This window comes from Haematobia irritans, chromosome 4 (genome assembly GCF_050003625.1).
Source record: "Haematobia irritans isolate KBUSLIRL chromosome 4, ASM5000362v1, whole genome shotgun sequence".
NCBI classification, from domain to species: domain Eukaryota; kingdom Metazoa; phylum Arthropoda; class Insecta; order Diptera; family Muscidae; genus Haematobia; species Haematobia irritans.
The window spans coordinates 7,830,061-7,856,070 of record NC_134400.1 but is presented as its reverse complement, the minus strand read 5'-3'; the positions used below and the strand labels follow the sequence as shown (position 1 = coordinate 7,856,070).

Below are 26,010 nucleotides of genomic sequence, written 5' to 3'. Positions count from 1 at the left end.
TGAATAAGGTCAACTTTTATAATTCAAAAAAAAAAAATCATCAAAATTAATGAAATCGTCTTTAAATTTCTTGACTTTTTGTATTTTGAGTACAAAGCAAAAAAAGCGTTCCAAAATAGGAAATGGTTTTCAATACTTTATTTTAAAATTAAAAAAAAATTGAGACACCATAATTTCCACTTGAAGATTAGTCTGAATTTTATAATACAAGTTGCCGTTAAAACATTTTTAAAGGATGAAAAAAAAAAAGCTGAAAAATCAATAAATTAGAATTTATTTCCTACAATCAAGTACGTAAAACTCAAATTTAAAAGAGAATCGTGTTTAAACAAAACAAAATCTATGAAACTGGGCATGCTTGTTTTCAGTGTATAATAGAAAAAAATTTCGAGAAAATTTCCAAAAAAAATAATAATAATGAAATTTTATATAAAAACAAAACTTTGACGAAATTTCCATAAAAACTAATTTGTAACGTTATTTTCCTAGAAATTAAAAGTCGTTGGTGATGCGAGCTTGAGAAAGATTTCTCTTATTTACTCAGAATCCATGAGATAAATATGTTTTGGCTAATGTAATCAAACGAAATATCGACAAAAACTTGCGATGCAAAATATCGCAAAAAAACTCAATGTAATTTTCTATGAAAACCAATTTTCTATAAAAACCAATTTTCTATAAAACAAAAACAAAACTAACGAAATTAAAGAAATAGCGAAATTTTTCATGAATTAAAAAGCGAGAGAGTGTCCTCCTATTTACTCAGATACCATTAGATAAACATACATACCATGACATGAAATTACTCCGTTCTCGTCGAGAGAGAGAGAGAGAGAACAATGGCCATAAATGGAATTCATTAAATGATTAACCAAATCAATTGGTTAATTAGACGATTGACTTTATCTACCACACAATTAACGCACTTTATTTTCTACTTTGTTGGTATTGTAGGTGCGGATACAATAAATAGAAATTCCCTTTATTTAGTGTACCACTAAACACAACAAGGAGAAAATTACTCTAATTGAACGGTTATATGTAGGTTAGAGTGTGTGCGAGGACATTCTATGACAATGATCAAACATTACTCAATTAAAGTAGTATAGGTAATAGATGCTGTTATGGTGCTAAAATTTCATCAGACATTTTAATGTCCACAGATATTTCACACTTTCGAAATCTTTTGTTAAAAACTATTTAGGTGTTTTCTCTTTATATTTTTCCTTAAAATAAAAAAAAATTTATTAAAAAACTATTTCGGCCATTGTCATCGCCCTTACAGTCGTTTTACTGCTCTACATAGCTCTATGAGGATTTTACCATATTGTGAATAGTTTTTGAGCTTAATTTTACATTCCAATAGGGGATAGGGATACAAATTCGAAAATCGACTACTTGTCTTTTTGTCAAAAAATGTCGAAAATTGAAATCGAAATCGACCCAACGACGTCTTTGGGTTTTGGCCAGAATCAGTTCCGGATTTGGTTAGATTCAACAAACTATTGTGGTAATTTCCCAGTCATATACAGTCAAACACGGTCCTAACAAAGTCTCAGGGACCGGAATGTTTCAGGGAGCTCTAATAATGTTAGCTTTAACCATAAATTTCTTATAGTCGTGTTTGTAATAAACATAGTCATTTATATGGAAAAAATCTAATTTAATCGTTTGGACCTGATAAATGAGTATTTTTCTGGCCCTTTTCCCAAAATTAAAATTCCCCAAAAAATTATGACAACTTTTTATAAAAAAATAAAGAATTACGCTCTGTGTAGAAAATCAATAATTAAAAATATATATATATATATACAATTTTATCATACCAGCTTGTAAGCTGTGTTAAGATCAAAGTTTCGAAACACAAGTCAGGAGCGCGGTGATCGTGTTCCAAACACGGTTGCCACTCGAGGCAAAAATAATCTACCAAAATGTTTACAAAACTTTACCAAAAAAATACCAAACATAAAAAAAATATATTTTGCAAAATTTTATTTTTTCTATAAAAAATTTTCATTCGTCTTGTTTGTTATTGTTGGTTTCTCTTCAATCATTATTGTTGTTTTTGATCTCAGCTTAAAACCATGAATTGACTAAACTACAAGTGTAGCTTAACCAACAGAGGAAAAGTATGCTTGTCAAATTTATTTGGGCAAAGCCCTATAGACTGCAATGCAAGATGGTTGGATTTAAAGCTGTTTCGGAATTACCACATTCCTCATCAGCATCCTCTACTTGCAGCAAAACTATCAACCAATCAGAATAAATTCGGGTAATTCACTCAACCCAAAGTGAACTACACTTGAACCTTCAGAAAAAAAGGTTTGATAGTCGCCTACAGCCTAAACAACATTTTCGTCAAAATTGTATTTCTATAGAAAATTTTGTTTTATTTCCATAGACAATTTTGTAAAAATTTTATTTCTATAGAAAATTTTGTCAAAATTTTATTTCTATATGGAAAATTTTGTCAACATTTTATTTTTATATAGAAAATGTTGTCAACATTTTATTTCTATAGAAAATTTTGTCAAAATTTTATTTCAATAAAAAATTTTGTCAAAATTTTATTTCAATAGAAAATTTTTGCAAAATTTTACTTCTATAGAATATTTTGTCAAACTAGAAATAAATATTGCCAACATTTTATTTCTATAGAAAATTTTGTCAAAATTTTATTTCTATAGAAAATTTTTGCAAAATTTTATTTCAATAGAAAATTTTGTCAAAATAGAAATAAATATTGCCAACATTTTATTTCTATAAAAAATTTTGTCAAAATTATATTTCTGTATAGAAAATGTTGTCAACATTTTATTTTTTTTGAATTTTTTTTCTAATTTTTATTTCTATAGAAAATTTTGTCAAAATTTTATTTTTATAGAAAATGTTATCAAAATTTTATTTCTATAGAAAATTTTATAAAAAAATTATTTCTATTTTCATAAGTTTCTACCACAAATTTATAAGAATATAATGTGACTAATTAATTGAATTTAAAGGCCAAAATTTAATAGACTTTGACAAGGTAAATTACATTCTCACATGGCTTGCTGTATATTTTAGAACAAATAAAATCTTGACACATGCAATTTTCTTATATAATGAATGCGTGCGTGTTTTTTATTTCCATGTAGCGTTTTGCACATTATTACTTCAAAATATTAAGTTCTATGTATTTTTGTTTTATACTCAGCCTAAAACAGGCATTAAAATATTAACAGTTAATAAGTGTTGACGTGAATTTGCAAAAGGTCGCCTGAAAATATACTTAAGTTTTTGTGTAAGGATTTGTTTTTGTGAAAGCCTAGCCTTTATTTTATATCTCCTATCTAAACTAAGGCTATTAGTTTCTTTTTTATACTTTCCTCTTTTCCTCAAAGCATTTTTAAATGTGATCCTTAAACTATGCCACATTTTAGCCATTTCCTCTCCTTAGTATATGCTATATTATACATTTGTTTATGTTCCTAATTTAATTCACTTAAGTATTTTGTTAAATTTTCCCCCATCTCAGATGTTAATATTGGAAGTGGGACCCAGGGATGAAGACCATCAACAAGTGGTTGTCCCCTGTTAAAACTATTAAATGGCATATAATGTTATTTTTGTTTTGACTTAAATCATTGTTCAACATGAAATAAAGATTGCGTGTTCATTGTGTATGTGCCATGGTCATTTAAACATGCCGAGAGCCCTGCCTCATATTTTCCTTTTGTTTTCCTCAATTCCCTGGCCTTTTAACAGATATTGGTCACATAACAAATAATCTGTTTTTATGTAAGTTAAGTGCAACACCAAGCATTTTTTTGTAAATTGTTTCGGACACGCGTCATTTTTCAGGGTATTAAAAACTAATTGCGTCTGATGGGAATGGGCAAGTGCAAGCCATAGAGACGACATTGTTTTTTGCGTTTCGTTTGCCTCCTCCCTCCTTTTAGATTTGTTGGGTGAAGCAAAGATAAATGGTAAGAAATAAAAAAAAAAATTGTCCTTAAATATAAATTATATTGTTTATAAAAGAAAGATCTAGGTCATTGGAAATATGTGCCAAAAAGATTCTCCTCAGATTAGAAGAGGCGGAAATAAATGAATCAAATCAAATGTAGAAAATTTTTGCAAAATTTTATTTCTATAGAAAATTTTTTCAAAATTTTATTTCTATAGAAAATTTTGGCAAAATTTTATTTCTATTGAAAAATTTGTCAAAATTTTATTTCTATAGAAAATTTTATTTCTATAGAAAAATTAGTCAAAATTTTATTTCTATAGAGAATTTTGTCAAAGTTTTATTTTTATACAAAATTTTATTTCTATAGAAAATTTTGTCAAAATTTTATTTCTATAGAAAATTTTGTCAAAATTTTATTTCTATAGAAAATTTTGTCAAAATTTTATTTCTATAGAAAATTTTGTCAAAATTTTACTTCTATAGAAAAATTTGTTAAAATTTTATTTCTATAGAAAATTTTGTCAAAATGTTATTTCTATAGAAAATTTTGTCAAAATGTTATTTCTATAGAAAATTTTGTCCAATTTTTTTTTATTTTATTTCTATAGAAAATGCTGTTAAAATTTTATTTCTATAGAAAATTTTGGCAAAATTTTATTTCTATAGAAAAATTTGTCAAAATATTATTTCTATTTAAAAATATATGTCTATAGAAAATTTTGTCAAAGTTTTATTTTTATAGAAAATTTTGGAAAAATTTTATTTCTATAGAAAATTTTGTCAAAATTTTATTTCTATAGAAAATTTTGTCCAATTTTTTTTTCTATAGAAAATTTTGTCCAATTTTGAAGTTTTATTTCTATAGAAAATGCTGTTAAAATTTTATTTCTATAGAAAATTTTGGCAAAATTTTATTTCTATAGAAAATTTTGCCAATTTCTATGTCAAATTCTATGAAAAATTTTAACAAAATTTTATTTCTATAGAAAATTTTATTTCTAAATTTTGTCAAAATTTTATTTCTATGGAAAACTTTTCTATGAAAAATTTTATTTCTATAAAAAATTTTGTCAAAATTTTATTTTTAAAGAAAAATTTTAATTTTTTTCTTTCTTTTTATTTTTGCAAAATTTTATTTTTTATAAAAAATGTCAACATTTTATTTGTAGAGAAATATTTGGCAAAAACTACCAACACATCAAGAATTCTAGCAATTACCAAACAGTAAAAAATATACCATTTTTGGTAGAATTCTACCAACTGTGGCAACCGTGCGTAGGCACCAATTTATATATATTTCTTCTTAGTTCTTTTGTATTGCAACTAAGTCACTTTCAATAAAAGCAACGCCCACAAGCATTCCATAAAAAGTTTTATAAAGAAAATTACTCTTCGTACATAAGTATTGTGTTATATTTAATAACAATTTTCTCGAGCAGCTAAAAGTATGCTCTAGAGAATGATTTGGGCAAAAATCCTCAAGATATGCTTTACTACATAGCAAATACCGTTTTGTATCAAATGCTGCAAATATACATTTGGGAGCAGTTTATTTAATGATAAGAAAAAAACTGAGGGGGAGAGGAGAAGCATAAATGTATTGCTGAGAATTTTTTTATTTGTTTTGCGTGAAAATGTCTTTCAAATTGCTTAGAATGCATTGAAAAGTTAGTAATACTACATTGGCATTGGTAAAATTTGCAGACCATTTGTCTTCATCATTAAGTTCAAATTCATCTCACGTTTTACTGTCATAACTTTTAGATACTACAGCAGACAAACAATGATTTAACCATTAAGCAAGACCCACTACAAAAAAAAAAAAAGATATTGTGTAAAAGTTCACCATTTTTACTTTTGAAAATAAATAGTAAAAAAAACTCCCTTATAATAGTTTATAGTCATTTTCCTCTTGTTTTTTGTTTCCAGAAGAAGAAAGAAAAACCTGCATCTACAAATACTTCGAGTTCAGTGATCTCAATCTTTTGGTCCTTTACATAGAACAACAATTTCCAATACCACAACATTCCAAATATTTGGTGAAAGCCAGGACAAAATACTTTGTATACTTGAGTGTATTTTCGCCCCTTAAATGTTACATACTAGAATGTTGATGCCATTGTTCTATCGTACTATAAAAAAGATTTCTTTGTTTTCTATTCATACAGTGAAAGAAAAATTCTTATGGGAAAATATGTATGTAACGAGAAAATCGTTTTTTATATTGGTAGCAGAGTCCATTGTTGAGACATGCACAAACATTTTAAATTAAATTAAATTTTAAATTTCTTTTGTTATCAAATATGTTCTTTTAGAGCGAATAAATTATGATAGACATAGGGTGAGTGCAGCAAATGTGGTATACCCATTTGTTTTTCGATAGCCAAATTTTTTGTTATTCTCTGACGAGGCTAAGAATTTACCACATTCATTTTACTAGTGTTAGCCATCCACGGAACTATGAGCGAAAAATAAGAAACCCATAACTTCGGATATATTTGCGAATTTATTAAAAAACACATTAAGCACGAATTCATAAAATGTGCAGGTAATGTGGTACACCATAATGTAGATTTTTTTGTTAAAAAAAATCAATATAACAGGTTGACTGATAAGTCCCCGGTCTGACACATAGATGGCGTCGCTAGTATTAAATGCATATTATTTTTATATAGTACCAACCTTCAAATGGTTCGTGTCAAAATTTGACGTCTGTAAGTCAATTAGTTTGTTGTGAGCGTCTTTTGTGAAGCAACTTTTGTTATTGTGAAAAAAAAAATGGAAAAAAGGAATTTCGTGTTTTGATAAAATACTGTTTTCTGAAGGGAAAAAATACGGTGGAAGCAAAAACTTGGCTTGATAATGAGTTTCCGGACTCTGTCCCAGGGAAATCAACAATAATTGATTGGTATGCAAAATTCAAGCATGGTGAAATGAGCACGGAGGACGGTGAACGCAGTGGACGCCCGAAAGAGGTGGTTATCGACGATAACATCAAAAAAATCCACAAAATGATTTTGAATGACCGTAAAATGAAGTTGATCGAGATAGCAGAGGCCTTAAAGATATCAAAGGAACGTGTTGGTCATATCATTCATCAATATTTGGATATGCGGAAGCTCTGTGCAAAATGGGTGCCGCACGAGCTCACATTTGACCAAACACAACAACGTGTTGATGATTCTGAGCGGTGTTTGCAGCTGTTAACTCGTAATACACCCGAGTTTTTCCATCGATATGTGACAATGGATGAAACATGGCTCCATCACCACACTCCTGAGTCCAATCGACAGTCGGTTGAGTGGACAGCGACCGGTGAACCATCTCCGAAGCGTGGAAAGACTCAAAAGTCCGCTGGCAAAGTAATGGCCTGTTTTTTGGGATGCGCAGGGAATAATTTTTATCGATTATCTTGAGAAGGGAAACAACATTAACAGTGACTATTTTATGACGTTATTGGACGTTTGAAGGTCGAAATCGCGGCAAAACGGCCCCATATGAAGAAGAAAAAAGTGTTGTTCCACCAAGACAACGCACCGTGCCACAAGTCATTGAGAACGATGGCAAAAATTCATGAATTGGGCTTCGAATTGCTTCCCCACCCACCGTGTTCTCCAGATCTGGCCCCCAGTGACTTTGTCTTGTTCTCAGACCTCAAAAGGATGCTCGCAGGGAAAAAATTGGCTACAATGAAGACGTGAACGCCGAAACTGAGGCCAATTTTGAGGCAAAACCGAAGGATGGTATCAAAAAATTGGAAGGTCGTTGTAATCGTTGTATCGCTCTTGAAGGGAACTATGTTGAATAATAAAAACCAATTTTGACAAAAAAATGTGTTTTTCTTTGTTAGACCGGGGACTTATCAGCCAACGTGTTATGTATCGCAATTGCATACATTTTGTGCTTATTTAGTACTCGCCTGTTATTTACATCCGAAAATTAATAAATTGAAAATACATCTTCACACAAAACGAAATGATTAAGAACCACAAAAAAAACATTCGAGCACGGGTAAATGTGAATTCTTTCAACTGGCACAAAGAAAGAGTTGCAAAAATCAAACTGCTTCGTTCTCTGACAGCCACACTCTATTCAGTTATTCGTATGTTGTTAGATAGAGAAAAAAGCTACTATACCACATTACCAGCCTGTACCACATTTTCTGCACTCACCCTATTTGTTTTATGTGCTCTTAAAGCGCATTTTAAAAGCCAAGAGAAAGATACTTGAGATTCGAAACTCATTCGGGAAAAGTGAAATTTTAGCCAAAATAAGAACGAAATTTTAGCCAATATAAATAAATCTATTTTGTTATAATTTTTTTTTGAGGAAATATACCCGAAAATATTATAATACACATATTCGTTTGTTTTTGTTGCTATTGGAGACCATTTTTAATGGCTGGAGAAATCTGACCGCAATGCGAAACCCATTCGGGTTTTGCAATATAATTTTATATTTTAATTGATGACAATCTATTTCAATTAACAAATCTACCCACCTTAATGTATACAACACCAGGTCATACACCATGTGAGTATTTAAAATCCTCTGCCTTAAAGAATAATTAGCCTAAGTTCTCTCTGTTTAGCTCTCTATCTCTACCTCTCTTTTTGTTGGGTTTCTCATAAAATTGCAGTGTAGTAGTGCCAGGTTAACTAACATATTAAGGCTATGAAAATTGAATGAGAGGGATGAGTGTGAGAAGAGGGAATCATTTTGTTTGTTTGCTTTGTTTAGCGCAAACACTAAAGAGTTTATTATCCTTGTTTGTTCATTCACTAGCTCTACAGTTCTCCTTGACACTTCATTTACATACATATTTTCTTGTATCCAGACATGAGTTAATATAGAAATTGTATGCTGAAGGTTTATGGTGGAAATGGTTGAAATATTTTGAAATATTTAATAAATACCCGCAAAAAACCAACACCAAATATCCAAATAATGATTGTTCTATATGCTCTCTACACGGAGGAAAAAGTGTGTTTTTTATATGTTTGGATACAAAAATAAGATGGTTGGGACAAAAAAATTAACACAATATGTGTGGGTACAAGAATATTGTGTTTGTGTTTATGTTTGCAATCGATATGTTAATATGTTTACGTGAATAAATTTTTTAATACAAAAAATGTTTGCACAGAAGCATATAATTCTTACAACGAACGTCCAAACACGATATTTTTGGGAAAGTCACACTAGCAATAGAAATAATACTTACCGCGTTAAAATATATTTTTACGACATTTAAAACATACATTTTATGTTTTCAGTAAAATTAAACTTAATACCCAGTTTTTCAACCTACTCGAATTAGAAATTATTATTTCCAATTTAGTGGTTGTGGTTGTCACCAATACTTTTTGTTTAGTTGTTTAATTGGCACAGAAAACTATTATTTTTCATTTCGAAGATAATAAGCTACAATATGCATTATTCCCCTATTAACATCGTCTTTGCATCTAACTTGGAAATTACGTACAAAATCTAGAAGTGATTGGAAAAATAATATGTGTGAATATAAACAAATATAAATTTACAAATTTGGAGTAAACATATATATGTTGTGATATAAGACTTAGCCAAAAATTTGATATGCTTAAGTGCAAATATTATTTAATTTGAATATTAAAATGAGTATGCGGAGAGAATATTCATTCGGAACCAAGAGAAAAGACAATTAAAAAAAGAGCATGAGTTTTGTTTATCATTTTCGCATTATGGGAACAATTTTTTTGTTTCGTCAAAACCGTCGGAACGTGGGACGAGTAAGTCAAAATATTTAAACAAAGGAAAATATAACAAGTATATACAGCACTAAGTTCGGCCGGGCCGAATCTTAAATCTTAAATCTTTGAAATTTCAGGAGAGCTTGAGGACTTGAGGACACTTCCCGAAGGTAAATTTAAAGATTTCACCCATGAGGACTATATCAGATTCTGGATTTATAAGAACCATTTTTGTTTAGGTTTTAGAGGAATCATTAACATTTCTTGTAAGTGTGCAAGAAAATTATAAAATAACGTCTTGATTTGAAATCTTAAATCTGTAGAAGTAAAATCTGGAAATTTTACATTGAGTTTCAAGCAATTTTCATGATCAGTGCGCCTTCTATACCCTCAAGAAGTGAAGTCGGTCTATATGGTGGCATTACCAAATGGACCGATAAAAACTTAATCCGATACACGTTTTTTGTGAGCCTAAAATACCAGAATATTTACAATTTCAGGCAAATCAGATAAAACCTACGGTTTCTAGAAACCCAAGGAGTTAAATCGGGAGATCGTTCTTATGGGGGCTATACTAAAATATGGACCGATACTCACCGTTTTCGGCACACCTCTTTATGACCCGAAAATACCTCTAGATTTCCAATTTCAGGAAAATAGGATAAAAACTTCGGTTTCTAGAAGCCCAAGAAGTAAAATCGGGAAATCGGTCTATATGGGGGCTATACCAAAATATGGACCGATACTCACCATTTTCGGCACACCTCTTTATGGTCCTAAAATACCTCTAGATTTCCAATTTCAGACAAATTGGATTAAAACTACGGTTTCTATAAGCCCAAGACCCCAAATCGGGAGGTCGTTTTATATGGGGACCATACCAAAACATGGACCGATACTCACAATTTTTGGCACACGTATTTGTGGTCCTACAATACCTCTAGATTTCAAATTTCAGGTAAATTGAATAAAAACTGCGGTTTCTATAAGCCCAAGAAGTAAAATCGGGAGATCGGTCTATATGAGGGCTATACCAAAACATGGACCGATACTCACCATTTTTGGCACACCTCTTTATGGTCATAAAATTCAAATTTCAGGCAAATTGGATAAAAACTTCGATTTCTATAAGCCCAAGACCCCAAATCGGGAGGTCGGTTTATATGGGGACTATATCAAAACCTGGACCGATATAGCCCATCTTCGAACTTGACCTGCCTGCAGACAAAAGATGAGTTTGTGCAAAATTTCAGCACGATTGCTTCATTATTGAAGACTGAGGCGTGATTACAACAGACAGACGGACAGACGGACATCGTTATATCGTCTTAGAATTTCTCCCTGATCAAGAATATATATACTTTATATAGTCGGAAATCGATATTTCGATGTGTTACAAACGGAATGACAAACTTATTATACCCCCGTCACCATTCTATGGTGGTGGGTATAAAAATTACAAAGGGATCTTCATAAAACTAACGAAGGGGCACTACACACTGAAAAAAAGCCTGCCCGGTTCCAAAGATTTTGTCTCTAACAATTTTGGTATTGATTCCGAGCCAAAGAAGCGGAGAATTCAAGTAAGGATACTTTTAAGACACAATTCTCTTTTAAATTTGGGTTTTTTGTACCTGACTCTACGAAGCAAATTTTAATTTTTCGCTTTTTCACGTTTTTTCATATGCTATCAAAGTTCGTTAAAAACAAGACTTCCAGTAGAAATTACGCTATGTTTCAAGTAGAAAATGTCTTTAAAATAAAGTGATGAAAAACATGTCTTATTTTTGAACGATTTTTTGCTTTGTAGTCAAAATGCAAAAATGCAACAAATTTCAGACAATTTCATTAATTTTAAAGAATTTTTCTGAATTATAAAAGTCAAGTTGACATTAGTCCAAAAATTTTTTCTTTCATGTTATGATACCCATTTTTAAGTCAAATCGCTTAATTATAAGGACAACACGACTTCATTGATAACTGGTTGGCTGATATGTACCCGGTCTGACACATAGATGGCGTCGCTAGTATTAAATGTGTATTATTTTTATATAGTACCAACCTTCAAATGATTCGTGTCAAAATTTGACGTCTGTAAGTCAATTAGTTTGTGAGATAGAGCGTCTTTTGTGAAGCAACATTTGTTATTGTGAAAAAAATGGAAAAAAAAGGAATTTCGTGTTTTGATAAAATACTGTTTTGAAGGGAAAAAATACGGTGGAAGCAAAAACTTGGCTTGATAATGAGTTTCCGGACTCTGCCCCAGGAAAATCAACAATAATTGATTGGTATGCAAAATTCAAGCATGGTGAAATGTGCACGGAGGACGAGGAACGCAGTGGATGCCCGAAAGATGTGGTTACCGACGAAAACATCGAAAAAATCCACAAAATGATTTTGAATGACCGTAAAATGAAGTTGATCGAGAGGCCTTAAAGATATCAAAGGAACGTGTTGGTCATATCATTCATCAATATTTGGATATGTGGAAGAGCTCTGTGCAAAATGGGTGCCGCGCGAGCTCAAAAACAACAACGTATTGATGATTCCAAACGGTGTTTGCTGTTAACTCGTTATATACCCGAGTTTTTCCGTCGATATGTGACAATGGATAAAACATGGCTCCATCACTACACTCCTGAGTCCAATCGACCGTCGGCTGAGTGGACAGCGACCGGTGAACCATCTCCGAAGCGTGGAAAGACTCAAAAGTCCGCTGGCAAAGTAATGGCCTCTGTTTTTTGGGATGCGCAGGGAATAATTTTTATCGATTATCTTGAGAAGGGAAAAACCATCAACAGTGACTATTTTATGGCGTTATTGGAGCGTTTGAAGGCCGAAATCGCGGCAAAACGACCCCATATGAAGAATAAACAAGTATATACGGCCGTAAGTTCGGCCAGGCCGAATCTTATGTACCCTCCACCATGGATTGCGTAGAAACTTCTACGAAAGGCTGTCATCCACAATCGAATTATTTGGGTTGTAGTATCTTAAAACTTCTTAACATCGTTTTCTAAATATACATACGTGGTATATATTGGAAACAATTTTGGTGACATTTTTTTCTGTGTGTCATCAATCAAATCGAATACCCCAAATTTTCAGTTAAACTTCAAGAATTTAAACCAAAATCATGCAAAAGAAACCTAGTTAAACTTTTCTAATCATCAACAACTTTTTTGACATTTCCCATTTTAGCGATGGTTAGCAATTCTATTGACAAATCAAATGGACCAACAGCCTTTTTTTATTAAAATGATTTTTTCTGTGTGTTAAAAACTTTTTCTAAAAAGTCCAATTACCTATGAATTCTCAGCATTTGAGAATTAAAAAAAAAAATAGAACAATATTATTTAAAAAAAAATAGTTGAATAATAAGCCTAAGCTATCTGTTCGTGGCATATACTGATAAAGACAAAAACCAACCGACCTTCAAAAAAAAAAAAAAAAAAAAACACCTAACACAAATGACATTGGACACACAGACAAATGGATGGACGGACGATTAAATGTACAATCTTTAAGACGACATATATGGTAACGACCATCGAATGAAACAAGTGCTCGTATATCGAAAATTGATTGCCCTCCAGTTATATATGAGACTCTTACTCATAGAAAATAACCCATATGTTGCAATTTTTAATACATTTCACAGAAGCACCATTCAAAAGAAAATACGAAAAAGAACTAAAAATTTTAATGGGGAAATACTAAAGAAAAATGTTTAGTTCTAAATAATAAAATAAAAATTTTTTAAATGTAATTTCTATAGAAAAATTTTGAAATTTTGTCAAAATTTTATTTCTATATCAATCAACCGTCATCCAAGTATTACATTTGAATATTAACATCTTAAACAAACTGATACTTGTTTTTTAATAGCTCTTCTCTCTTCCACCACTCTCTTTAGTAAAAAAAAACACAACGAAGAGATGTTTATTTTCTCAAAACACTGTGAGATAAAAATAGCTAGTAGCCAGCCTATATAAGATTTAGTGTTGTTCGTATTTTACGTTTCTCTGTTGGCGTTGTGCGGAAAATATTTTGCACTAAAAAAAAGTATTTGATTGTATGAAAATCTATTGATGTTTTTTACCTCACCATTCTCTATTTAGAATAGAAGCTAGACATTAAAAGAAACGGAAAAGCACAAAAATAAAATGGAAAACAAACAAAAAACCATAAAAACTTTGTGGCAAAAAAAAAGCCCACACACACTTGTTGAACGTTTACCAAGAGAGAGCCAAACAGTCAAGTCCCTGCAAACATTTTCTATCGAAAGTGTATCGAAGTGGTTTCGCACTGGAAGATAAAACTTTCATAGGCGATATCATTTTCTTATCGAGTTAGTATCCCCGTTCGGGAACAAATGTACCACTATGCGATAGTGGGGACAGTGACTAAAAGAAGTCAAAAAAGCGATAGTTATTTTTTTTTAAATAAAAATTATGATCGAGGCTCTCCCTCTGCGCTACCCACGCTCGTTGGTTGATAGTGGCTTTTTACACACATGTACTCTCAAAGAGATGCTATTTAAAAATTCGCTATGTCGATGTATGGAATCTATATTTAGATTTTTGATCGCTTTTAGAGTCGAATTTGTTTCGAAACAGAAACACCAAACGTGATAGTTGTTTTTATTGTTATTGTGCTTGAGATTTTACTACCAGAAAACTTCCTGGCGATCCGAAGTAGTGACATTTTAGCGAAAGACGATAAAACAATCATGTCCGTGAAAATAAAGTTAACTTTAAAATTTATGATAACATTGTCTTAACGTTAACAGAGCTCTGCTAAGTGCTTAACAGAGAAAAAATAAAGTTAACTTTAAAAATAACAAATAGTTAAAATAAAAAAACGATCATTGTGCCAAAACTATAGAGGGGGCAGTATACACCCATATACCAAATTGTAGGGCACGATGAGTAGAATCTAAATCCGAAATAATTTCATAAAGTTCATTGCCAGAATTCGAGATATTTTCACTTTAAGTTGCGATTGAGTTAAAGTTAAAAACAAATGTGACCACTGTGCCAAAACTATAGAGGGGGCAGTATACACCCATATACCAAATTGTAGGGCACGATGAGTAGAATCTAAATCCGAAATAATTTCATAAAGTTCATTGCCAGAATTCGAGATATTTTCACTTTAAGTTGCGATTGAGTTAAAGTTAAAAACAAATGTGACCACTGTGCCAAAACTATAGAGGGGGCAGTATACACCCATATACCAAATTGTAGGGCACGATGAGTAGAATCTAAATCCGAAATAATTTCATAAAGTTCATTGCCAGAATTCGAGATATTTTCAATTTTAGTGTCAATTGAGTTAAAGTTAAAAACAAATGTGACCACTGTGCCAAAACTATAGAGGGGGCAGTATACACCCATACACCAAATTGTAGGGCACGATGAGTAGAATCTAAATCCGAAATAATTTCATAAAGTTCATTGCCAGAATTCGAGATATTTTCAATTTTAGTGTCAATTGAGTTAAAGTTAAAAACAAATGTGACCACTGTGCCAAAACTATAGAGGGGGCAGTATACACCCATATACCAAATTGTAGGGCACGATGAGTAGAATCTAAATCCGAAATAATTTCATAAAGTTCATTGCCAGAATTCGAGATATTTTCACTTTAAGTTGCGATTGAGTTAAAGTTAAAAACAAATGTGACCACTGTGCCAAAACTATAGAGGGGGCAGTATACACCCATATACCAAATTGTAGGGCACGATGAGTAGAATCTAAATCCGAAATAATTTCATAAAGTTCATTGCCAGAATTCGAGATATTTTCACTTTAAGTTGCGATTGAGTTAAAGTTAAAAACAAATGTGACCACTGTGCCAAAACTATAGAGGGGGCAGTATACACCCATATACCAAATTGTAGGGCACGATGAGTAGAATCTAAATCCGAAATAATTTCATAAAGTTCATTGCCAGAATTCGAGATATTTTCACTTTAAGTTGCGATTGAGTTAAAGTTAAAAACAAATGTGACCACTGTGCCAAAACTATAGAGGGGGCAGTATACACCCATATACCAAATTGTAGGGCACGATGAGTAGAATCTAAATCCGAAATAATTTCATAAAGTTCATTGCCAGAATTCGAGATATTTTCAATTTTAGTGTCAATTGAGTTAAAGTTAAAAACAAATGTGACCACTGTGCCAAAACTATAGAGGGGGCAGTATACACCCATACACCAAATTGTAGGGCACGATGAGTAGAATCTAAATCCGAAATAATTTCATAAAGTTCATTGCCAGAATTCGAGATATTTTCACTTTAAGTTGCGATTGAGTTAAAGTTAAAAACAAATGTGACCACTGTGCCAAAACTATAGAGGGGGCAGTATACACCCATATACCAAATTGTAGGGCACGATGAGTAGAATCTAAATCCGAAATAATTTCATAAAGTTCATTGCCAGAATTCGAGATATTTTCACTTTAAGTTGCGATTGAGTTAAAGTTAAAAACAAATGTGACCACTGTGCCAAAACTATAGAGGGGGCAGTATACACCCATATACCAAATTGTAGGGCACGATGAGTAGAATCTAAATCCGAAAAAATTTCATAAAGTTCATTGCCAGAATTCGAGATATTTTCACTTTAAGTTGCGATTGAGTTAAAGTTAAAAACAAATGTGACCACTGTGCCAAAACTATAGAGGGGGCAGTATACACCCATACACCAAATTGTAGGGCACGATGAGTAGAATCTAAATCCGAAATAATTTCATAAAGTTCATTGCCAGAATTCGAGATATTTTCAATTTTAGTGTCAATTGAGTTAAAGTTAAAAACAAATGTGACCACTGTGCCAAAACTATAGAGGGGGCAGTATACACCCATATACCAAATTGTAGGGCACGATGAGTAGAATCTAAATCCGAAATAATTTCATAAAGTTCATTGCCAGAATTCGAGATATTTTCACTTTAAGTTGCGATTGAGTTAAAGTTAAAAACAAATGTGACCACTGTGCCAAAACTATAGAGGGGGCAGTATACACCCATTTGTTTTTAACTTTAACTCAATTGACACTAAAATTGAAAATATCTCGAATTCTGGCAATGAACTTTATGAAATTATTTCGGATTTAGATTCTACTCATCGTGCCCTACAATTTGGTATATGGGTGTATACTGCCCCCTCTATAGTTTTGGCACAGTGGTCACATTTGTTTTTAACTTTAACTCAATCGCAACTTAAAGTGAAAATATCTCGAATTCTGGCAATGAACTTTATGAAATTATTTCGGATTTAGATTCTACTCATCGTGCCCTACAATTTGGTATATGGGTGTATACTGCCCCCTCTATAGTTTTGGCACAGTGGTCACATTTGTTTTTAACTTTAACTCAATTGACACTAAAATTGAAAATATCTCGAATTCTGGCAATGAACTTTATGAAATTATTTCGGATTTAGATTCTACTCATCGTGCCCTACAATTTGGTATATGGGTGTATACTGCCCCCTCTATAGTTTTGGCACAGTGGTCACATTTGTTTTTAACTTTAACTCAATCGCAACTTAAAGTGAAAATATCTCGAATTCTGGCAATGAACTTTATGAAATTATTTCGGATTTAGATTCTACTCATCGTGCCCTACAATTTGGTATATGGGTGTATACTGCCCCCTCTATAGTTTTGGCACAGTGGTCACATTTGTTTTTAACTTTAACTCAATCGCAACTTAAAGTGAAAATATCACGAATTCTGGCAATGAACTTTATGAAATTATTTCGGATTTAGATTCTACTCATCGTGCCCTACAATTTGGTGTATGGGTGTATACTGCCCCCTCTATAGTTTTGGCACAGTGGTCACATTTGTTTTTAACTTTAACTCAATCGCAACTTAAAGTGAAAATATCTCGAATTCTGGCAATGAACTTTATGAAATTATTTCGGATTTAGATTCTACTCATCGTGCCCTACAATTTGGTGTATGGGTGTATACTGCCCCCTCTATAGTTTTGGCACAGTGGTCACATTTGTTTTTAACTTTAACTCAATCGCAACTTAAAGTGAAAATATCTCGAATTCTGGCAATGAACTTTATGAAATTATTTCGGATTTAGATTCTACTCATCGTGCCCTACAATTTGGTATATGGGTGTATACTGCCCCCTCTATAGTTTTGGCACAGTGGTCACATTTGTTTTTAACTTTAACTCAATCGCAACTTAAAGTGAAAATATCTCGAATTCTGGCAATGAACTTTATGAAATTATTTCGGATTTAGATTCTACTCATCGTGCCCTACAATTTGGTATATGGGTGTATACTGCCCCCTCTATAGTTTTGGCACAGTGGTCACATTTGTTTTTAACTTTAACTCAATCGCAACTTAAAGTGAAAATATCTCGAATTCTGGCAATGAACTTTATGAAATTATTTCGGATTTAGATTCTACTCATCGTGCCCTACAATTTGGTATATGGGTGTATACTGCCCCCTCTATAGTTTTGGCACAATGATGGTTTTTTTATTTTAACTATTTGTTCTTTTTAAAGTTAACTTTATTTTTTCTCTGTTAAGCACTTAGCAGAGCACTGTTAACGCTCTGTTAACGTTAAGACAATGTTATCATAAATTTTAAAGTTAACTTTATTTTCACGGACATAAAACAATCACCCAAATGCTTGCAGGGGTTACTTAAATATAGAGAGAAACCACTGTGTAAGTGAGGCAATGCTCCGAGAACGTAATGTGCATGCTATCACATAGTAATGGGTATTAAATGGGAGGTCAGTGAGAGAGACTAATGTGAATCAATGTTTGAATACCAACTCAAAAAATGTTTCTTCATCTTTATATCAAAAACTATCTACATTTTATTTTTATATTTTATTTATTATTATTTACACATATTGTCCTTTTCCCCTAGTTATTAAGTTTTCTATATTAGAGCCCCTTTTGTAAAAACATCCCGCTTGTTCGGCAAATAGCTATTGTCGCATTTTCCCTACCTATATAAGCACTCCCAATGTTCAGGAGGTTATTATGGTATAGAATAATGAGTTCAAAAAGTACTAAAGACCCGTTTTCTGTATGTATATAATGTACCCTTTCATTACATCCAATTCAGTACCATAAAGTAATCTGTTAAATAATCGATAGATTATATTGGGCATTGAAATCGATAAGAAAGACGCTGTCTCTCTCACAGAAAATAAATGAGAGAGAAATTCAAAAATATAATCCAGGGACCATTTAATTTTGGTATCTAAAAGTAATGTACAAAATAGTGTCTCTAGCAAAACTAAACAAAAACACACACTTATGATCGGAATAGAGTTTCGGTGGTTACGCGTAATGCATAAAAAGATATGATATAATCGTAAGGTGAAGTTTGGTTTACTGAACAAAAATAAGCAAAGTCCCGCTAGAAGACGTCACAAAAATTCCACTTCTCATAATTTGTTTAGTTGTTCTCTGGGTTGCAAATGGTTTGGTCGGACACGGAGTTCTCATAGGGTAATCAAAACGAAAGAAAAATGTAAGTAAAAAATTAGTAATAATTCTATTATATAGCAACTATATTTATTTCATATTTATATTCAAATTTCAGGTGCAGTTTATTTACTTTCTAGCAGGATTGGACCTCCATAACAACACATACGCCTAACAATGCAGCGACAAAAGAAGTGCCAATTTGAAAGTAAATGCGTCTTACCACGAATATTAAAATAATTCCTTGTTGTTTGTATAGTCATAACTTAATTATTTTACTTATAAACTAAATAACATATTTAGTTAAAGTCCAAATATAAATTTGGCTTAATAAAAAACTATAAAAATCATTCTAGCAAAATTAGTGCTTATTTAGCTAGCATTTTTTCACTATCCTTTTCAGTGGGTAGAGAAGTGTGTACAAATTATGTGTGAATTTTCAGCTACCAAATTGGTGGTTATCGATAATGCAGAGAATAGTCTATTGGTTATATTCAGCGACATGTTCTCGTTAAACTCTCCGCTAAAACACATGGGGTGTAATGCGGAGCGTAAGTAGGGGTGTTTATAAATTAGTAGCTATATAGTTAGGTATTCGCTGCTTCCCAGAACAAGCGGGATACATCTAGCAACCAACAACACAAACATATACATACACACACACAGCCAGCTACAAAAACAAAAGTAAACAGACTGCAAATGAAGTTTGTCGGGCTTTGAGGCAAAGACAATAAAGTTTAAAAGATGGAAATTGGCTTGCGTCATACCAAATGTTGCATTGACGGTGCTAGGTCCATACATGTTTTTAATTTTTTTATTTGCTTTTTTTAATGAAAAAGTTACCTTCTGTTTTCTTTTTGTAAATTCAAGCTCGAGTCAGTTATTATTTTTTATTATTTTTATTATTTTTTTATTGAACAATGTTAAATTTTGAGCAATAAATTAAAAATTATATTTTTCCGTTTGTTCCAAGATATTTCCAACTCTTAATTTCTCTTTATTTGCATTTCAATGTGTCGAACCAAACGCGTAAACGACAAGTAGTGGCCTAGCGCCGTCAATGGTTTGATGTTCTTAGCAGCACATCTTCCTAAGTATATTGTCTTTGCTTTGAGGCTACTAAACTCAAAACGGCGTCACAAAACGCTACTCTGAACTACACACACTCATACAAGCATGTGTTAATGAATACATGTGCCTTTATTATTTGTGTAAATGTTCATGCATCTCAAGTCTAACGATATGTGTTTGTGTGTCAATACGAATAAGAGAGAGGCAAAGAGAAGAGGTATGTAAGCAAAGTATACATCTATGAAAAGAAAATTGTAATGAAAAAACAACAATCTGTACAAGGCAGGTGCTTTGTGTTTATTTAGCGTGGATGATGATCACAGGAGTAATGGATCGGGTGGTTGATAGGGATGCTTTTGCTTTGTTGATGACTGTATTGAAAGTACTTCCGTTTAAAGGTCTTTTTGAAATGAGCTGACTAAAGAAAATTGAAATACTAGACCAGCAATGCATAAAAAGTAGAGGTGTGCACGTGAGTAATTTTACTCTGGCACACTCATGACGGAAAAATCTTACGCACACTCACGCACGATATTGTTAGGTAGGACTCACGCTCACGCACACTCACGAAAAGAAAATTTGTACTCACGCACGAAATGTCGAATAATTTTATGACTAAGATACCTTAGGGACGTGTTTGAAAACATGAGCATGATTAAAATCAAGAGCGTTATTAAACTCCTAACATCTCAGGTGTCATTAAAATTGTAAATGAGTTCATCTCGTAAGCGTTATATGTCTGTGGGCGGGATTATTTTCGTGAGCGTATTTATCCGAAATTCGTTACTCAGGCACACTCACGGAGACATTATTTTCGTGACTTGCGCTCACGCACGACTTTTGGTTTGTTAATCACGCACACTCACGCCGTTGCCGTCAGCGTGAGTCACGAAATTTTTCGTGATTCACGACAATTTCGTGTCACGTGCACACCTCTAATAAAAAGCTTGAATTTCTTTCAAAGATAGATGATTGGAATTATATACAGATGTAATTTTTCGAGAGAAATTTCTTTTGCTTAATTTGTAATATCTGAGTGTTTTTAATATCATTGCCGGTCTTTTCTAAGCTGAGTTTTTTTTCATTCAACAAAGCTTTCTAATGCATACAGATGTGTATGTACATTGTGCCGTATACTTATTATTGAAAATTATTCAGAGTTCCAATTATTCGTACGCTGCTGAAAATTCCTAAAAATTTCACACTTTTTGACACAAACAAAAATATGAAAAGAAAGCAAAGCATAACATTTTGACAATTTTAATAACATAGATAAATTTTTCAATCCTAGACAGTCATCCCTCGTAAAAATGACGAGGCGTAATTTCATTTTCGATCAAAAATTAATTTTAGTTGATTGGGATATGATAAATTTAAATTGTACTAATTCAATTTTATGAATTTTTTCCTTTACTAATTAAAAACAAATTGAATCAAAAACAAGTATATACGGCCGTAAGTTCGGCCAGGCCGAAGCTTATGTACCCTCCATCATGGATTGAGTAGAAACTTCTTCTAAACACTGCCATCCACAATCGAATTACTTAAGTTGCGGTAACGCTTGCCGATGGCAAGGTATCTTAAAACCTCCTAACACCATCTTCTAAATTGAATGTCCATACGTGGTATATATTAAATCAAAAAAGATCGATCCAATACGTATATAATTCAGTTTGACAAAGTAGACATAAAATTTTGACAAAATTTTCTCCAGAAAGAACACAAAATTTTCTATAGAAATAAAAATTTTGGAAAAATTTTCTATAGAAAGAAAATTTTGACAAAAATTTCTACAGAAATAAAATTTTAACAAAATTTTCTATAGAAATAAACTTTTGACAAAATTTTCTATAGAAATAAAATCTTGGTCGATTATTTTTGGCTCGAGTGGCAACTATGATTATGAACCGAATAAAATTTGAACAAAATTTTCTGTAGAAATAAAATTTTGACAAAATTTTCTATAGAAATAAAATTTTGACAATGATGAAAATTTTATTTTGAAGCGAATAAAATTTTAACAAAATTTTCTCTAGAAATAAAATTTTGACAACATTTTCTATAAAAATAAAATTTTGGTAGATTATTTTTGGCTCTAGTGGCAACCATGATTATGAACCGATATGGACCAATTTTTGTGTGATTGGACCAATTTTGGTATGGTTGTTAGCGACCATATACTAACACCACGTTCCTACTTTGAACCGGATCGGATGAATTTTGCTCCTCCAAGAGGCTCCGGAGGTCAAATCTGGAGAACGTTTTATTTGGGGGCTATATATAATTATGGACCGATATGGACCATGTTCCAAATTACAACCGGATTGGATGAAATTTGCTTCTCTTGGAGACTTCGCAAGCCAAATCTGGGGATCGGTTTATATGGGGGCTATATATAATTATGAACCGATGTGGACGAATTTTTGCACGGTTGTTAGAGACCATATACCAATATCATATACCAAATTTCAGGCGGATCGGATAAAATTTGCTTCTCTTTGAGGCTCCGCAACCCAAATCTGGGGATCGGTTTATATGGGCGCTATATATAATTATGGACCACTGTGGACCAATTTTTGCATGATTGTTAGAGACCATATACCAACACCATGTACCAAATTTCAGCCGGATCGGATGAAATTTGCTTCTCTTTGAGGCTCCGCAAGCCAAAATCTGGGGATCGGTTTATATGGGGGCTATATATATTTATGGACCAATGTGGACCAATTTTTGCATGATTGTTAGAGACCATATACCAACACCATGTACAAATTTCAGACGGATCGGATGAAATATGCTTCTCTTAGAGGCTCCACTAGTCAAATCTGGGGATCGGTTTATATGGGGGCTATATATAATTAAGGACCGATATGGACCAATTTTTGCATGGTTGTTAGAGACCATATACTGACACCATGTACCAAATTTCAGCCGGATCGGATGAAATTTGTTTCTCTTTTAGGCTCCGCAAGCCAAATCTGGAGATCGGTTTATATGGGGGCTATATATAATTATGGACCGATGTGGACCAATTTTTGCATGGTTGTTAGAGACCATATACCAACACCATGTACCAAATTTCAGCAGGATCGGATGAAATATGTTTCTGTTAGAGGCTCCACAAGCCAAATCTGAGGGTCCCTTTATATGGGGGCTATACGTAAAAGTGGACCGATATGGCCCATTTTCAATACCATCCGACCTACATCGATAACAACTACTTGTGCCAAGTTTCAAGTCGATAGCTTGTTTCGTTCGGAAGTTAGCGTGATTTCAACAGACGGACGGACGGACGGACGGACGGACATGCTTAGATCGACTCAGAATTTCACCACGACCCAGAATATATATACTTTATGGGGTCTTAGAGCAATATTTCGATGTGTTACAAACGGAATGACAAAGTTAATATACCCCCATCCTATGATGGAGGGTATAAAAAATAAACTCAATTTTGGTTCTCATTTTTGCTCAAAATGCAAATTATAGCGTCTTGAAATAAGTCGTAATCAAAATGACGAAGGATGACGTTAGTGTACAAAAACTAAGGATGACTTTTCAATGTTAATGCTAATTACTTTTTATTAGTTTAAATTAATTTATCGTATAGCCTTTTAATCTATAATTTTAATTTTTATCAAAAAGAAAATTGGAAGTAAAATAGAATGAAAGGCATTTATGGCCAAAACACCTCCAGGATATGTTTATTCATGGTTTAACCAGGATCGAAAAATAATTCCAAGTATTCAAAAAAGTTGCATTTCAAATGTAATATAAACACGGCAGCCTCTCAAGTAAAAACAGATATAAAACTTTTCAGTTCTATTAATATACAGTGAAACCTCTCAAACTTGGACACTGTGAAAACCAGAGACCTCTCAAAAGAGGACAGTTGTCGCGAAGCATTTGCTGTTTTAACACATTAAAATTAACCTTTCATAACTAGACACCTCCTAAATGTGGACAACATTTAGTTGAATGTCGCTATCCACTCCAGACAGTTTTCACTAAATATTATATATTTATTAAAAAATAACAATAACAAATAATTGCTATTGAAGAATAAATAATTGCCTACAAATATAAATTCTGCTTCTAATTTCTACTTAATTAAAATTGTATATAATAGCACTTTCCATTCATCCATCATTGATATATTTGATTAAATTCCTGTCATGTCATTTATCTTGACACCTGATTATGAAGAATTATGCTCATTTTATATAAAAAAAAACACACACACACATCATACATCATGTATGACATGGTATATGAAAATAAATGAAGTGAACTATTAAAAAATGAATCCATTATTTTCAGTTATAAATAAATGAATTTAATAGGACTCCTTAGCGTACATTTTGTCAGATCTTACTAATAATACGTATATGCAATATGGTCCTGAGATTTTGTAACCCGTTTTGTCAGATTTTAATAATACGTATACGCACCAGGGAATGCACTCATTATGAATAGCTAATAATTGAGAGAGTGAAGATAATGCTCAGATATGAGAACACATATGCATACAATTGCAGAACACCTATGTGAGTAAAGCAATTAGGGTTGTTTTTTTCTTTCTTATGGGTTGTAATCAATAAAATTTCAAGAAAAATCGTCACTTTCGGAGAAAATCATCGTAATCAACATTTGTATTTTAAAAATCGTAAATAATATTATTTTTTTGGTTAAAAATAAAACGAAATTATTTATTTCATATAAAAACTCAAAATGAATATTCAAAACTGTACATTTTAATTTAAAAAAAACACAACGACTTCACTTTGTATAAAAGTAAATAAACTTTCCATCTTATTTCAATAATTTCAAAAAATTTTTCAAAATTTAAAAAGTCTTTAAACTCTCTATACTCTGAGTCTAAAGATTGTCTTTTGTTTTCTAAAATATAAAACGGTACACTACGTTTTACTGAAAAAAAATCTCTCAATAATCTTTGTCGTAAATAAACTTTTCCATCTTATTTCAATAATTTCAAAAATTTTTTCAAAATTTAAAAAGTCTTTAAACTCTCTATACTCTGAGTCTAAAGATTGTCTTTTTGTTTTCTAAAATATAAAACGGTACACTACGTTTTAATGAAAAAAAATCTCTCAATAATCTTTGTCATATATATTTTTGCAATAGTTTTTGTTAAATTAGAATTTTGTTGGAAAAACCACCTTAATATGCAACATAAAATAGTTTCTGGGTCACTTACCATTTTTCCATATATATGAAATATAAAATGTATGCAGTTTCAATGTATAAAGATTACAAAAATTACCTATAAAGAAAAATATGAATACAATAAATTATTAATTAATAATAATAGCTTTATAGTGATAATAGCTTTATGACATTATATGGTAATCCCAATGGTTCTTAAAGAACCCTTTTATTAGGTTGAAACACATTTGCCAAGAATTTCAAATAAATGGCACTTCAAGCATTGTATTTACTAGAGGTCTGCATTGAATAACTTTTCACTACATGTATGCAATTCGCTGTCGAATATAGTACATACAATGTCTTTCTCTCAGAGCGCAAGTAGTGAAGTGAAGAGAACACTTGCTTGTCAAATACCACCAAGTACTTATCCGAAACAATATGTGTTCCGAAAAAAGGAACAATAAAAATGTAAGTACTTGAGAAAAAGTACAACATAGATTCTCTTCACTTCACGTGGTACCACAAGTATTTCTCAATTATGTGCGAAGCAAAACTTTCCATTATTATTAATCATAGATATGTATGTATGTCACATATTTCA

The 26,010-nt window shown here is 31.9% G+C and overlaps 2 protein-coding genes and 1 long non-coding RNA gene across 5 annotated transcripts in view; 2 read left to right on the top strand and 1 right to left on the bottom strand.

Annotated features, from left to right (window-relative positions):
• hzg (CTD small phosphatase herzog) overlaps nucleotides 1-26,010 on the bottom strand; it is an 88,668-nt gene that overhangs the window by 15,188 nt on the left and 47,470 nt on the right. The window lies entirely within an intron of this gene.
• The window catches only part of Hip14 (palmitoyltransferase Hip14), a 105,819-nt gene that overhangs the window by 42,030 nt on the left and 37,779 nt on the right, over nucleotides 1-26,010 (top strand). The window lies entirely within an intron of this gene.
• LOC142237176 (uncharacterized) lies at nucleotides 18,872-19,530 on the top strand. Its single transcript, XR_012722376.1, has 2 exons — nucleotides 18,872-19,215; nucleotides 19,288-19,530. It is a non-coding gene; the product is annotated as an uncharacterized LOC142237176 (long non-coding RNA).